General features: G+C 39.8%; 2 protein-coding genes across 16 annotated transcripts in view; one reads left to right on the forward strand and one right to left on the reverse strand.

Annotated features, from left to right (window-relative positions):
- Window positions 1–14,408, forward strand: part of LOC146833112 (complement C3-like) — a 1,368,049-nt gene that overhangs the window by 1,037,602 nt on the left and 316,039 nt on the right. The gene's annotated exons all lie outside the window — the stretch shown is intronic.
- LOC146833113 (uncharacterized) overlaps window positions 1–14,408 on the reverse strand; it is a 787,180-nt gene that overhangs the window by 338,030 nt on the left and 434,742 nt on the right. The gene's annotated exons all lie outside the window — the stretch shown is intronic.

The raw sequence follows: 14,408 nt of genomic DNA on the forward strand, positions 1-14,408 counted from the left end.
TTTAAGACCCTATTTAATATCAAAGCAAGGTCTTTGCAGGCTCGTTAAACATACATGGCTGGCATTTTTTCTATTGGCAACCCTTTTTTATATTCCTTTTCATGAAATGCATTTTCACACTACAGCAGTAAATTTACAATACAAATGTATTGTGAAAAACTCGGGCCTGCTGGAGTCTTAATAAGACTCCAGACTCTGCCCAGCCGAGCCCCCAGCAGCACACCCACTGACCTCTGGCCCCAGGGCACTCTGAGGGCTTCGGAGAAAATGAAGACAGCCTGGAAATGCAGTAAATAAACATCGCTGCACTTCCAGGCGTCTTCATTTACATGTCTTTGCAGAGGCCTTTGCGCCCCCCTGGGAACCCATCCACGCCACCCCAGGGGGGCGCGCCCCACAGTTTGAAGACCTGTGGATTAGATTATGGCAACTCACTGCTGGTCGGGATGAGGGAGGATGTGGCCGCTAAATTACAAGTGGTTCAAAACACGGCAGCCCGTCTTGTCCTCAACAAGCAGGCACGGACCCCCTCTTTCCCCTCCTGCGCCAATTGCATTGGTTTCCCATCAAAAAGAGGTCCATTTTTTAAACTGCTATGTCTGGATTTTTAAATCCCTTCATGGGATGTGGCCAGCCTACCTGATGAAGAAGATCGATCGGTATCAACCCACACGACTGCTGAGATCCAGCAGTCGTAACCTGCTCTGTGTACGGAGAATCAGGAAGGCTAGGGTGGGTGGACGTGCATTTTCGTACCTGGCCCCCACTCATTGGAATACCTTGCCGGATGAGATCCGCACTTGTACCAATTTCCGCTATTTTAAAAAGCTTCCTAGACCTGGCTATTCTAATGTTTCCTCTGCAATAGTGTGCTCCTCTATCAGGTGCCGAGAGATCCCCCTGGGGATGATTCGATGCGCCCTACAAATGAGTAAATAAATAAAAGAGTGTAAATCTGGGATAAATATATGACGGTATCAATTGGTGCTCCTTGCTCTTTCAAAGTTTGCCAAAATTTGCATTGATTAACGAGATCAAATGCACTTGTGAGATCTATGAAGCAGAGATGTAGGGACCCCTCCTTAGCTAGGGTATATTTTCCTATTAGTAACTCCAGGTTTAAACACTGTTCTACCGTTCCGATACCCCTTCTAAACCCATACTGGGCTTCTGAGAGAATATTATTCTCAGTGGCCCATTCTTCCAGCCTCCCCAGGAGAATTCATCCCATTAATTTCGAGGTTGAGTCTAGAAGGGATAAGGGACGGTAGCAATTTGCCTTCCCTCTATCTCCTTTTTAGGTCTCGACTGAGCTAGCGGACATGCGCTGCCCTGCGAGGCTTCTAGTAAGGACTCGGACGCTTGTGTGTGTTTTTTTTTTTTTGCTCACAGCTATTGGCCTTTGCGCGCATCTTTCTAAGAAAGACAGCACGCAATTGGCCAAAGGCGGGTGCATGTCCCGCCTTCTCTCCAAACGTTAACTCCCCTGGCCTAGGGAGCTCCCGAGCCAGCAGCAGCGCGGCCAGATGCCGGCTGCATTCCTGACATTCCTTCGTGGACAGGCTTGTTCTGAGCAGCTGTCTCATTCAGAGCGCTGCCCCAAGCAGCTGCAGCCCCCTCTGTTGTACGCTGATGGTAGTGCACCTTTGCAGCCTCCCTCGAGACGTTAGTTGATGGCGGCAGTTGAGTACACATTTGTCCCTCAGCGCTAGGAGACTGGCCTGTGATGTCAATGTGCTCATGACCGCTGGACGCTGAAGGGACAGGAAGGGAATGTTCTTCACATTCTTGGTTTAGTGCCAGCCTAGTTTGCAGTGTGGTTGGCCTGCAGCTCCCCGGTGCCTGGCGTTCTTCCATTAAACATACTCGGCCGGCAAAGGCCTGACGCTGACTAATTTGGTCTGACCCAAATCACGCAAGCGCGAGTTTGACAGGGGGCTCGAGGCCCTTCAGAAAAGACCAGTACACAAGGCATACAGGCAGAGAGGGACAGCGGGTCTGCCAGTCGTGCAGCTCTTGCAGTAACAAGACGGTGACAAGCAGCAAGCTCACATGGATGCTGCGCAGGCACCTGGGTAAGGAGAGTTTCCCTCAGTAATCTGGGTAGAACAGGTTGCACATTTACATGCAGAAAAGAGTTCACTGCCCGGAAGAGCTAATAGGAAACTTGGGTTTTGTCAGATCGTGTAAAAGAAAATCCACGCCCCTGCAGGGATTACAGTAAGTCGATCCTTCGGGACAGTGTCTCAGCCTGTGCCAGAGCTGTGCTGCCTAAAGTCAACATCTGCAATCCCAAAGGTTACACGGTCTGCACTCCCGCAAACGTAGATACTGGAGACTGCGAATGCCTTGCTTAAGCCTAGGGAAGTGCTTGTAAGATGACAACCTGTGCCTTACCAGACAGCTAGATATATAAGTAAAACAACTGTAGCTTCCTTGGCTTACCTGTCACAGAGTTTAGCAATGGAGGCCTTAGCTCATGATTGGAGGGTTAGTACCGATACCAATAGCTTGCTTCAAACTCTTCAAAGACTATATGTGACACAATTCCACGGGAACAGGGAGGTGTTATATAACCATGCAAAAACCAGGTTGTTGTTACAACAAGGTCCAACAAAAAGCACACAAAATGCAGGGCACACTGGATGGGAAGACAAGATATGGTACTTGTGATTAAACCCAAGAAACACCAGCCGGATAACAAGAAAGTGCAAGGAATATATATAGTTATAGTTAGGACCACGTTTCCATAGGAAAAGCGCAAAATTCTATTTTGAATAACTTTGGCGCCGGACGACGAATCCTCGCGAAATTTTCAAAATAGGTGGGGCGCTACGCTCCGCTCCTACCCTGAAAGTCTTGGGGGGATTCGTCAAGCGGGGGCTGAGATAAAAGGGGGGTCCCAAAACGCGTTTTTCCCATGCATTTTTCCATAGGACCTTTAGACACAGCTACAGCCCGAACGGCTGAACAGAGTTCCTTGAAATTTGGCAGAGAGGTAGTCCTCAGGTCAAGGAAGTGCCTTTTGTAGGTCTGGTGTAAATCTGTTCAGTAGTTTCTGAGAAAATAGCCTTTAAATCAATATATATATCTGAGCCTGCTTACGGTGCGCTTACGGTGCGCTTACCGTACGCGTACGGTGACGTGCGCGAGCGCGATTCTGATTGGCTGATAGATCTTAGTAAACATTCGAATCGGTCGAAACCAGGAAGCGGCGACCGCCATTTCGTGTATTTCAGTCAGAAAAAAAAGGGAGATAACTTGAAACGGGGGCAAGGAAGAGAGTTACAGACCCCCTAACATTTGAAAGGGGGTCAAAGAAGGACAGAAAAGTACAAAAAAAACATTTATTAATTTTTAAAAAAATCGCGGGGTACGCGTACGGTAAGCTTACCGTACGCGTACGGTAGAAAAAAAAATAAAAAATGAAATGAAATGCAGATTTAAGTGTTTAGATATTAGGGGGCTCTAAAAAGAGCCGTTGTGTTTATTAAGTGATTTTTTTAGTGGTACCTACAAGTAAGTACCGATGCAGAGTCTAAGGTTCAAGAGGAAGACTCTGTTCCCTTCATCATTGAAGTGTACACCATCGCCTCTATAAATGTCTTGCATGTCGTAACGCAAGTTGTTGTGGTAAATGGAACCCATACCATAGTCACGGAGGAAAGCAGAAACAGATTTGTTGACGTGCTTCCTTGCTTTGTCAATCTGCGGACAAAAATGATTGGACCAGTTCCATTTTTGCCTTTGGCATATGTTAGAATACACAAAGGCAGTTTTAGGGAAAAGTGAAAACAGTTGTGCAAAGGTCTCCTTCATAAGCATTTTCAGACCTACCCCAGTCAAAGTGCCTAGGTCATTGCCACCACAGTGCACTATTATGAGGTCAGGGTGTTGGATTTGCATGAAGGATTTCACCAATGGCATCAATTGGTGCCACTTTAACCCTCTCTGACCAATCCATTTAATGTCTACATTTGGCAAAGCAAGGTCTCTCACCATACCTGTTTTCTCTGCATACTTTTCACTCCAGAAGACATAGCTGTGTCCTACAATCCACACTGTGAACATCTTCCAAGGAGATCTGGATGCACTCAGGAGGTGTATTTCAGTATAATGGGAAAAAGAAATGAAAGACAGTTTGGAAATGGAGGCATACATATGTTTTTAAAATAAAATGAACTCATTGGCTGTTTCACACCATTCTACACTAAAAACTAGGCTGTATGTGTAAATTTATAGAAGCATGTTTTGTATTGGTACAGAAAAATGTGTTACCAAAGAACAGTACTATGGATTTGCTGTTAGGTTTGAAAAGTCAAGCACTCCTGCTCTTTGGAAATGAAACATTGTTTGGTGAACTTCTGACCTAACTCTACACAGCAGTGTTTCAAGAGCTGATGCTATGGTAGCAGGCAGAAGTCAAGTTGGGGGAAGGGTACTAGGCAGAAGTCAAGTTGGGGGAAGGGTACTTTTGGAAAAGGGTTGGTTTTCAACCAATAGAAATGTGTGATTACATTTGAAAAAAAGGGGGAAGCACTGAGATTTGAAACTTACATGTATATGTGTGGAAAAAGAGAGGGAAACTTTGCCATTATCTGGTTCTGCTGAGAGGAGAGAGGTGTACAGAACAGAGATCCTGGCTCTGATAATCTGCTGTTTGAGTGCCACATTTCTTTCACAACTAACTAATTTTAAAGGTGAGTTAAGAGTTTGAGAGGGGATGTATATGGTAAATTAAGAAATGAATAATAGAATTGGAATTCCTTTTGTTGAAGTTGTGTTTATTATTTTGTGTTTTGGGAGAAATTTAAATGTGAGGAACATGTAAAATAATATGGACTATGTTTTTACGATAAATTAAGGTGTACTGGTATAAATAAGGAATACTTTTAGGGTTTGAGGTTCCAGTCAGTAATGCAAATACATTCAGCATCACTAAGGCTGGTTGCCCTTGCTGGAGTGTAGTCAGTCACCCAGGTTACACATGTTGCTGGTCTCAGAAAGCTTTTTGGTATTGCTCTGGTGATTTTACATTTGCATTAGATGGAAAGGGGGAGCTATTTTTTTATGCAGAAACAGACTCTTAGCACACAGCCAGCTGCTTATCCTGTGGTATCATGCACAGTATTCACAACCGAGTGGGGTTTGAGGTTGCAGTCAGTAATGCAAATACATTTAGCATCACTAAGGCTGGTTGCCCTTGCTGGAGTGTAGTCAGTCACCCAGGTTACACATGTTGCTGGTCTCAGAAAGCTGTTTGGACATGTGCTTTTTTAAGAATCTGAGAAGTGGATTGAAAATGTGTCAGACAGTAAAAGTACTTATCACTTGCCAAAAAAAAAGAGTAGTAAGTGTGCTTTCAAATTGGCAAAGAAATTTCGTATTCTGACTAATATGAAAACATGACTCTGTGTGGAAAGAGGAATTACAGGCAGAGATTTATTGCGTATTGCTCTGGTGATTTTACATTTGCATTAGATGGAAAGGGGGAGCTATTTTTTTTATGCAGAAGCAGACTCTTAGCACACAGCCAGCTGCTTATCCTGTGGAATCATGCCAGTATTCACAACTGAGTGGGGTTTGAGGTTGCAGTCAGTAATGCAAATACATTTAGCATCACTAAGGCTGGTTGCCCTTGCTGGAGTGTAGTCAGTCACCCAGGTTACACATGTTGCTGGTCTCAGAAAGATGTTTGGACATGTGCTTTTATAAGAATCTGAAAAGTGGATTCAAAATGTGTCAGACTGTAAAAGTACTTATCAATTGGCAAAAAAAAGAGTAGTAAGTGTGCTTTTAAATTGGCAAAGAAATTTTGTTTTCTGACTAATATGAAAACATGAGTCTGTGTGGAAAGAGGAATTACAGGCTGATATTTATTGCGTATTGCTCTGGTGATTTTACATTTGCATTAGATGGAAAGGGGGAGCTATTTTTTTATGCAGAAGCAGACTCTTAGCACACAGCCAGCTGCTTATCCTGTGGTATCATGCACAGTATTCACAACCGAGTGGGGTTTGAGGTTGCAGTCAGTAATGCAAATACATTTAGCATCAATAAGGCTGGTTGCCCTTGCTGGAGTGTAGTCAGTCACCCAGGTTACACATGTTGCTGGTCTCAGAAAGCTGTTAGGACATGTGCTTTTTTAAGAATCTGAGAAGTGGATTGAAAATGTGTCAGACAGTAAAAGTACTTATCACTTGCCAAAAAAAAAGAGTAGTAAGTGTGCTTTTAAATTGGCAAAGAAATTTCGTATTCTGACTAATATGAAAACATGACTCTGTGTGGAAAGAGGAATTACAGGCAGAGATTTATTGCGTATTGCTCTGGTGATTTTACATTTGCATTAGATGGAAAGGGGGAGCTATTTTTTTATGCAGAAGCAGACTCTTAGCACACAGCCAGCTGCTTATCCTGTGGTATCATGCACAGTATTCACAACCGAGTGGGGTTTGAGGTTGCAGTCAGTAATGCAAATACATTTAGCATCACTAAGGCTGGTTGCCCTTGCTGGAGTGTAGTCAGTCACCCAGGTTACACATGTTGCTGGTCTGAAAAAGCTGTTTGGACATGTGCTTTTATAAGAATCTAAAAAGTGGATTCAAAATGTGACAGACTGTAAAAGTACTTATCACTTGCCAAAAAAAAGAGTAGTAAGTGTGCTTTCAAATTGGCAAAGAAATTTCGTTTTCTGACTAATATGAAAACATGACTTTGTGTGGAAAGAGGAATTACAGGCAGAGATTTATTGCGTATTGCTCTGGTGATTTTACATTTGAATTAGATGGAAAGGGGGAGCTATTTTTTTCTGCAGAAGCAGACTCTTAGCACACAGCCAGCTGCTTATCCTGTGGAATCATGCACAGTATTCACAACCGAGTGGGGTTTGAGGTTGCAGTCAGTAATGCAAATACATTTAGCATCACTAAGGCTGGTTGCCCTTGCTGGAGTGTAGTCAGTCACCCAGGTTACACATGTTGCTGGTCTCAGAAAGCAGTTTGGACATGTGCTTTTTTAAGAATCTGAGAAGTGGATTCAAAATGTGTCAGACTGTAAAAGTACTTATCACTTGCCAAAAAAAAAAGAGTAGTAAGTGTGCTTTTAAATTGGCAAAGAAATTTCGTTTTCTGACTAATATGAAAACATGACTCTGTGTGGAAAGAGGAATTACAGGCAGAGATTTATTGCGTATTGCTCTGGTGATTTTACATTTGCATTAGATGGAAAGGGGGAGCTATTTTTTTATGCAGAAGCAGACTCTTAGCACACAGCCAGCTGCTTATCCTGTGGAATCATGCCAGTATTCACAACCGAGTGGGGTTTGAGGTTGCAGTCAGTAATGCAAATACATTTAGCATCACTAAGGCTGGTTGCCCTTGCTGGAGTGTAGTCAGTCACCCAGGTTACACATGTTGCTGGTCTCAGAAAGCTGTTTGGACATGTGCTTTTTTAAGAATCTGAAAAGTGGATTCAAAATGTGTCAGACTGTAAAAGTACTTATCACTTGCCAAAAAAAAGAGTAGTAAGTGTGCTTTCAAATTGGCAAAGAAATTTCGTTTTCTGACTAATATGAAAACATGACTCTGTGTGGAAAGAGGAATTACAGGCAGAGATTTATTGCGTATTGCTCTGGTGATTTTACATTTGCATTAGATGGAAAGGGGGAGCTATTTTTTTCTGCAGAAGCAGACTCTTAGCACACAGCCAGCTGCTTATCCTGTGGAATTATGCACAGTATTCACAACCGAGTGGGGTTTGAGGTTACAGTCAGTAATGCAAATACATTTAGCATCACTAAGGCTGGTTGCCCTTGCTGGAGTGTAGTCAGTCACCCAGGTTACACATGTTGCTGGTCTCAGAAAGCTGTTTGGACATGTGCTTTTTTAAGAATCTGAAAAGTGGATTCAAAATGTGACAGACTGTAAAAGTACTTATCACTTGCCAAAAAAAAAGAGTAGTAAGTGTGCTTTTAAATTGGCAAATAAATTTCGTATTCTGACTAATATGAAAACATGACTCTGTGTGGAAAGAGGAATTACAGGCAGAGATTTATTGCGTATTGCTCTGGTGATTTTACATTTGCATTAGATGGAAAGGGGGAGCTATTTTTTTCTGCAGAAGCAGACTCTTAGCACACAGCCAGCTGCTTATCCTGTGGAATCATGCACAGTATTCACAACCGAGTGGGGTTTGAGGTTGCAGTCAGTAATGCAAATACATTTAGCATCACTAAGGCTGGTTGCCCTTGCTGGAGTGTAGTCAGTCACCCAGGTTACACATGTTGCTGGTCTCAGAAAGCTGTTTGGACATGTGCTTTTTTAAGAATCTGAAAAGTGGATTCAAAATGTGACAGACTGTAAAAGTACTTATCACTTGCCAAAAAAAAGAGTACTAAGTGTGCTTTCAAATTGGCAAAGAAATTTCGTTTTCTGCCTAATTTCAATCCATGACTCTGTGTGCACACAGGAATTGTTTTTAGATATTTAATTTGTGAAGGTGTTATTGTGATTTTTACTTGTAGGAAAGGGGTACTTAGTATTTTAAGATTTGAAAAGATCATAAAAAATGTAGTAATATATTTAAATAAAATTAAGGAATTTTTTTTTAGTTTTTTTCAGGTATTGCTGAAGAGCAGTGAACAAAATTTAAGATGCCTACAAAATCCAGACTAAGGAAAAACCACAAAAAAAAAACTATATTTGAAGACAACTGGAGGACCTAAGTTAGTTGGAGATGCTCATGTTGGGAAAAAGAAAAAGTCTTCTGGTAAGCAGACAAAAGATTTTTTAAAGAACATCTTCAAAAAAAGGAAAAATGTACAAAATGTCTGTACTGGAAAGAATGTTTTCAATAGAAAAGAACAGGAAAAAATTGAGAATTTAGTTAATGCAAATATACCTTCTGCAACAATAAAGATTAACTTAAACTGAAAAACAGCGTTTAAAGAGATACGTAGAAAAATGTTTCAGAGAAGAGTTATGTCCAATTTGATAAAGGATGTGAAGAAATATAAGCATAAGGCAAAATATTATAAGAGAAAAAAAGAAATTGAAGCCATTGCAGCAAAGGGATTAGAATTAAAAAGGAAACTATTCATTTTAATTTTGAATAGGATGCGTACATTAGATAAAATGGTCAATGTACTGAAATCACAAAGCAAAAGGAAAAGAGTAGTGAAAAGAACAAACTTTTGTAAAGTGTTTTTAGGAGAATGGATGCATAGGTCAAGTAGTGAACCTTTTTTTAATGAAGAGAGTTATTTTCAAAGTAATAGTTTGCTGCATGCGGTTGACACCAGAGGTCGTGCTTACGAAGTGAAAAATGGTTGCATAATGGAGAAGGAGAAAATGGTTCCAAGAGATGAAGTACAAGTGATGGCGGATGAGGCTATGGGGAGACGTCCTAAAGCCCTAGTGTACACTTGGAATTGTAGTAGTATTTGCACTGTGCGTCAGGAATCTATTGATAAATTTCGTGAGTTTCTAAGAGAATATAGTAAAAAATGAGTGAAACAGAAGATTAAGGTGCTTCAAAGTCTAGATCCATGCAGAGTGAGAGAGAATACTGGGTTGCAGGGTCATTCTCTGGCTTGTCTATCTAGAAAAGTGTGTAAAAGTGTTTTTCATCATTTTAGGATGCTGGCTGTTCATCATACTGAAATGAGAAAGTTTGTGAGACAGTTGTATTTTGCTAAAAGTCCAGCAATAAAGTTAGATTAATTGAATAGGGCTCTGTTCCGTGGAACGGTATCAGATGTAGAGAAGGTTATTGATGAAATTCAGTTTTGTTATTTTGGTCCTGAACAAGACAGTGCAGAAAAGGACACAGTAAATGAGGAAGAAGTGGAAGAGAATGTAGAACCCTCTGTAAGTAAGACATTTAATGATCACATAACAAAATTTGCAATAATCTCTAATGAAAGACCAAATGTTACTTGTATTTGTTGCCGCAGAACTCATTATAGAAAACAAACCAGGAATGTTGATCTCTACAGAAAAAGTGAAAATGAAGATAATTATAAGTGGAAGGATTTTGCCACATATATATTTCTTGAAAATTGTTTTGAATTGGGTGAAGATCAGCGTATTTGTAAATACTGTTACAACAAGTTAGAGGAAAATAGAATGCCGACCAGAGCTGTACATAATAATTTAGAATTGGATGTTATTCCTGCCGAACATTCTGAATTAAATACATATGAGTCTATACTTATTCAATGTGTTCATCCGTTCCAGACCATAGTACGTATGGAGCCCAAAACTGGTAAATTACCTCCTTCACATTTACTGAGAGGTTTAAAAGGTAGAGTGGTGTATTTGCCCTTGGATTTGAAAAAAAATATGGAAACTATTGATGCAGATACTTTGGAAACTGAACCATTAGTTATTCTGGTTAATGGTGTACCTACAAAGAATAAGAAGATTTGGCAGGAGCTGGTAGATGTACGGAAAGTAGAAAGAGCAAATTTGTATTTGAAAAGGAATAACAAATGGTATGAATCAATTTATATAGAAGAAGAAGAAGAAGAAGATTTACAAGAAGACACAGAAACACCAACTGGACAAATTGAAAAAGTGGACAAGTCAAAGGAAGAAGAAATTTATGAACATTTTAGCATACATCCTCTTCATTCAAAAGAAGTTATGGGAGACAATATTGATCTCTTTCAGATGAAGAAAGCAAAAGGAACTCCCGTGAGTGTATGGGAGGAGAGCTTGGAAGCTCGATGTTTTCCCCAGCTGTTTCCTACAGGAAAAGGAGGACGATACGATGAACGTCCAGAACAGATTCCAGCTTCTGAGTATCGGACTACAAGACTATATGCAGAAGATCCAAGATTTCGACAAAGTATTCCTTATTTATTCCATCTTTTATTTGAAAGCGACTTGTCTGCATTATCATATGCAGTAAATCACATTTTAAAAAGTGGAGTACATTTACAAAATGTGTCTGCTAAGGATTTTATGGAGAAAGTGCAGCACAGAGATGATCATTTGGAAACACAACTGATCAATCTGATGGCTTGTCAGCGTGGGACAAATGAATATTGGTAACGACGCCATGGTGAATTAAAATGCATGTTACGAAATTTAGGAACACCAACATGGTTCCTTACCCTAAGCTGTGCTGAGTACGCTTGGGATGATTTACTGGATTTTCTACGAGAGGCAAACTCAAACATTAAAAACATCGAATACAAGACAGCTGGAGAACTGTGCTCATTGGATCCGGTTAATGTTTGCAGATATTTCAATCATAGATTTGAGGCTATGATGTCCTTCATCTGCAATAAAAAAAAATCCACCTCTTGGTAGAGGATTTCTTTTGGAGAAAAGAGTACCAGGCAAGAGGTGCTCCTCATATTCATATGCTGTTGTGGATCAAGGATGCCCCAAAGTTTGGAACAGATACTGATGAAGCAGTGTTATCTTTCATTGAAGAATATGCAACATGTGCTATACCAAAAAGCACAGAAGAGAAAAAGTTAAAGGAGCAAGTTTTACGTTTCCAAAGTCATCGGTGTGGAAAATACTGTCGACGGAAATACAACAGCAAAGATAAATACTACATTAAATGTCGATTTGGATTTCCTAGACATGTTCTTTCAAATGGAAGAGTAAACAGTTTTATGTCTTCTGTGAGACATACTATTACAAGAAAATCACCTAAGAATACCTACAACCTTAAAAGAAAAGAAGAATCAAAAAATATAAATGACTACAACCCAGTCATTTTATCCATGTGGAATGCTAACATGGATATACAGTATGTAGCTGACAATTCCATTGCTGTTGCTCGACATGAAATGAAACTGAATTGAAAGAAATGTGGGAAGAGATTTCTCACGAGAAGACTGTCAGTAAGAAGCTGTACAGTTTCAGTTTAAAGATGTTATCGCATCGAGAAATTGGATCCTACGAATGTTCAGATAGGTTATCTTCTGCAAGTCTCTACTCGAAATCAAGAAGAATAATTTGGGCAAGTTTAGGCCTTGCAGCAATGAGAAATCGGGTACTGAAATCTGTTGGAGAAATTGAATATTTGGCCGAGAATGACCCAGAAAGTACAGATATTTTGAAATCAAACATGTTGGACACATATTATCCCAAGAGAAGTCATCATCTGGAGAACATGTGTCTCTATGAAGTGCTGCAGAACTACATTTATTCACGGAAAGCTGCAGAAGACATCAACAATGGAAAATATAAAGTCATTGGTGAGGAAGGATGTTTGATGAAGCAAACAAAAGGAAGTTTGATAAATCACAGGAAGCTGAGTTGCGACACTACTGACAAAAAGGAATTTTACTACTTGGCTCTTTTACAGCTATTTAAACCATGGCGTACAGAGGATGAACTACTGGGAGAATTTCAAAGCTATGAAGATTCATTTAATGCTTGCAAAGACAGCATACAATGCAGTACATTCACAACTTATGTGCAAATGTTAAATGAAGAAATTGAACAGGAAACTACAATTGCAGCTGAAGTAGCTAGAGACAGTTCTCAAGACAGCCAAAGTTCAGGAACACTCAGTCAAGATCCCCTAGGACAACCAATCGTTGAAAATGAAGCTGCAATAGCCATGAATGAAGTGGAAACGGCTATGAATCAAGCTCAAGAAGAATTTATAGACTTACCAAATTTGGAAAGACAACTGAATGAAGAGCAGCAACAAATTTATGAAGAAATCAGAAACAAAATTGATCACGGATTACTACATGAAAAAAAAGAGTGCTCATGCACATCATTTCATCCAATCAGGATGTATGTAAGCGGACAAGCTGGAACTGGAAAAAGTTTCCTAATAAAAGTCATCAGAAGCTACCTACAGCAAAAAACGGATTCTACTTTGTCTTGTGTGGTTACTGCTCCAACTGGGTTAGCAGCATATAACATAAAAGGAATCACCTTACATCGTTTGCTAATGTTACCAGTGGAGCATGAGAACAAAATACAATACCACAAGCTAACTGGAGAAGCATGCTTGGAAGTTTCAAGAGTATTGAAGAAGATGCAAGTTCTCATTATTGATGAGGTGAGCATGGTATCAAACTTAATGCTTGCCTTTGTGCATTTAAGAATGCAGCAAACTCTAAGGACAGACTATGACGTGTTATTTGGTGGAAAACATGTCATAGTTTTTGGGGATCTTCTACAGCTTACTCCAGTTAAAGGACAACCAGTGTTTAATACTGTGACACATGAAGACACAAAGAAGTCATTGGGAAGCATCGGTAATGCAAATATTTGGTCCTTCTTTGAGTACAAGGAACTTACTACTAATATGAGACAAGCAAACGATGAAGAATATGGAAGTATTCTGAAAGATATCAGAATTGGACTACTCACTGAAGCTGGCACAAAAGCATTACAGAGTCGGTTGCTACATAATTTATTTCCAAAGGAAGAAATAGTTGCAGGGAAGATATACAAGAACATTGCAGAAAAGAAAAGTGTCATCTGCTTAATGCCAACTCTACGTGAATGCTCAATATTCAATGAGGAGCTTTTGAAATTGGAAAAGGAAGATATCAGGAAATTGGAAGCAGTGGACAAAATTCAGGATGGAAGAATTACTATCACATTAACAGGCAAACTGAAAAATAAATTGGATTCACTAGAGAAGAACATTTCCAAAACTGCTGGATTAGAAAAAAATCTATATGTTTGCATGAACTGTAGAGTATTTTTAAGGAGAAATTTGGATGTTGAAAAAGGTTTAGTTAATGGAGCTATGGGAAGAGTTGTGGGTTATATTAATTATCAGAAAAAAGATGGAATTGAATGTTTAAAAATAAAATTTGATCAGATAGAAGAAGTTAAAGACATTTGTCGTTGTACAGTTCGTTTTATGCTTGTGAAAGACTTATATGTACAAAGGAAACAGTTTCCGTTTTCTCTAGCATATGCTGTAACTATTCACAAGTCTCAAGGATTGACTGTAGATTGTGCATTTGTAAACATTGGTTCAACTGTGTTCAAAGAAGGTATGGCTTATGTAGCTTTGTCACGAGTGAAAACACTATCTGGTTTATTCATGATAGACTTTGATGATTCAAAAGTTAGTGCTGATGCAAATTGTGTAAAGGAGTACAATAGATTAAGAAGAACCTATGCTCCTCATTTAGGTCAGTATCCTGTGTTAGAGAAACGTGTAGTTTCTCGTAAAAGGAGAAATGAGAATATCTGTAATGAGGATGTAGAGAGGAGGAAAAAAAAGAGGAGTGATGTAATTGCAAGCAAAAAGAAAAAGGAAAATGAAGAAGAGGTTGTAGGATGTCATTTTGAAAATAGCTCTGGTGTCAACTGCTATGCTAATGTAGTGCTGAATGTTGCATTTTATCTGGAAAGTTTGCAAGAGCAGATAATAGTAAATCAGAGAAAAAGATTCTGTTCGGAGTTGAG

Source organism: Triturus cristatus, chromosome 4_2 (assembly GCF_964204655.1).
Source record: "Triturus cristatus chromosome 4_2, aTriCri1.1, whole genome shotgun sequence".
Taxonomy (NCBI): Eukaryota; Metazoa; Chordata; class Amphibia; order Caudata; family Salamandridae; genus Triturus; species Triturus cristatus.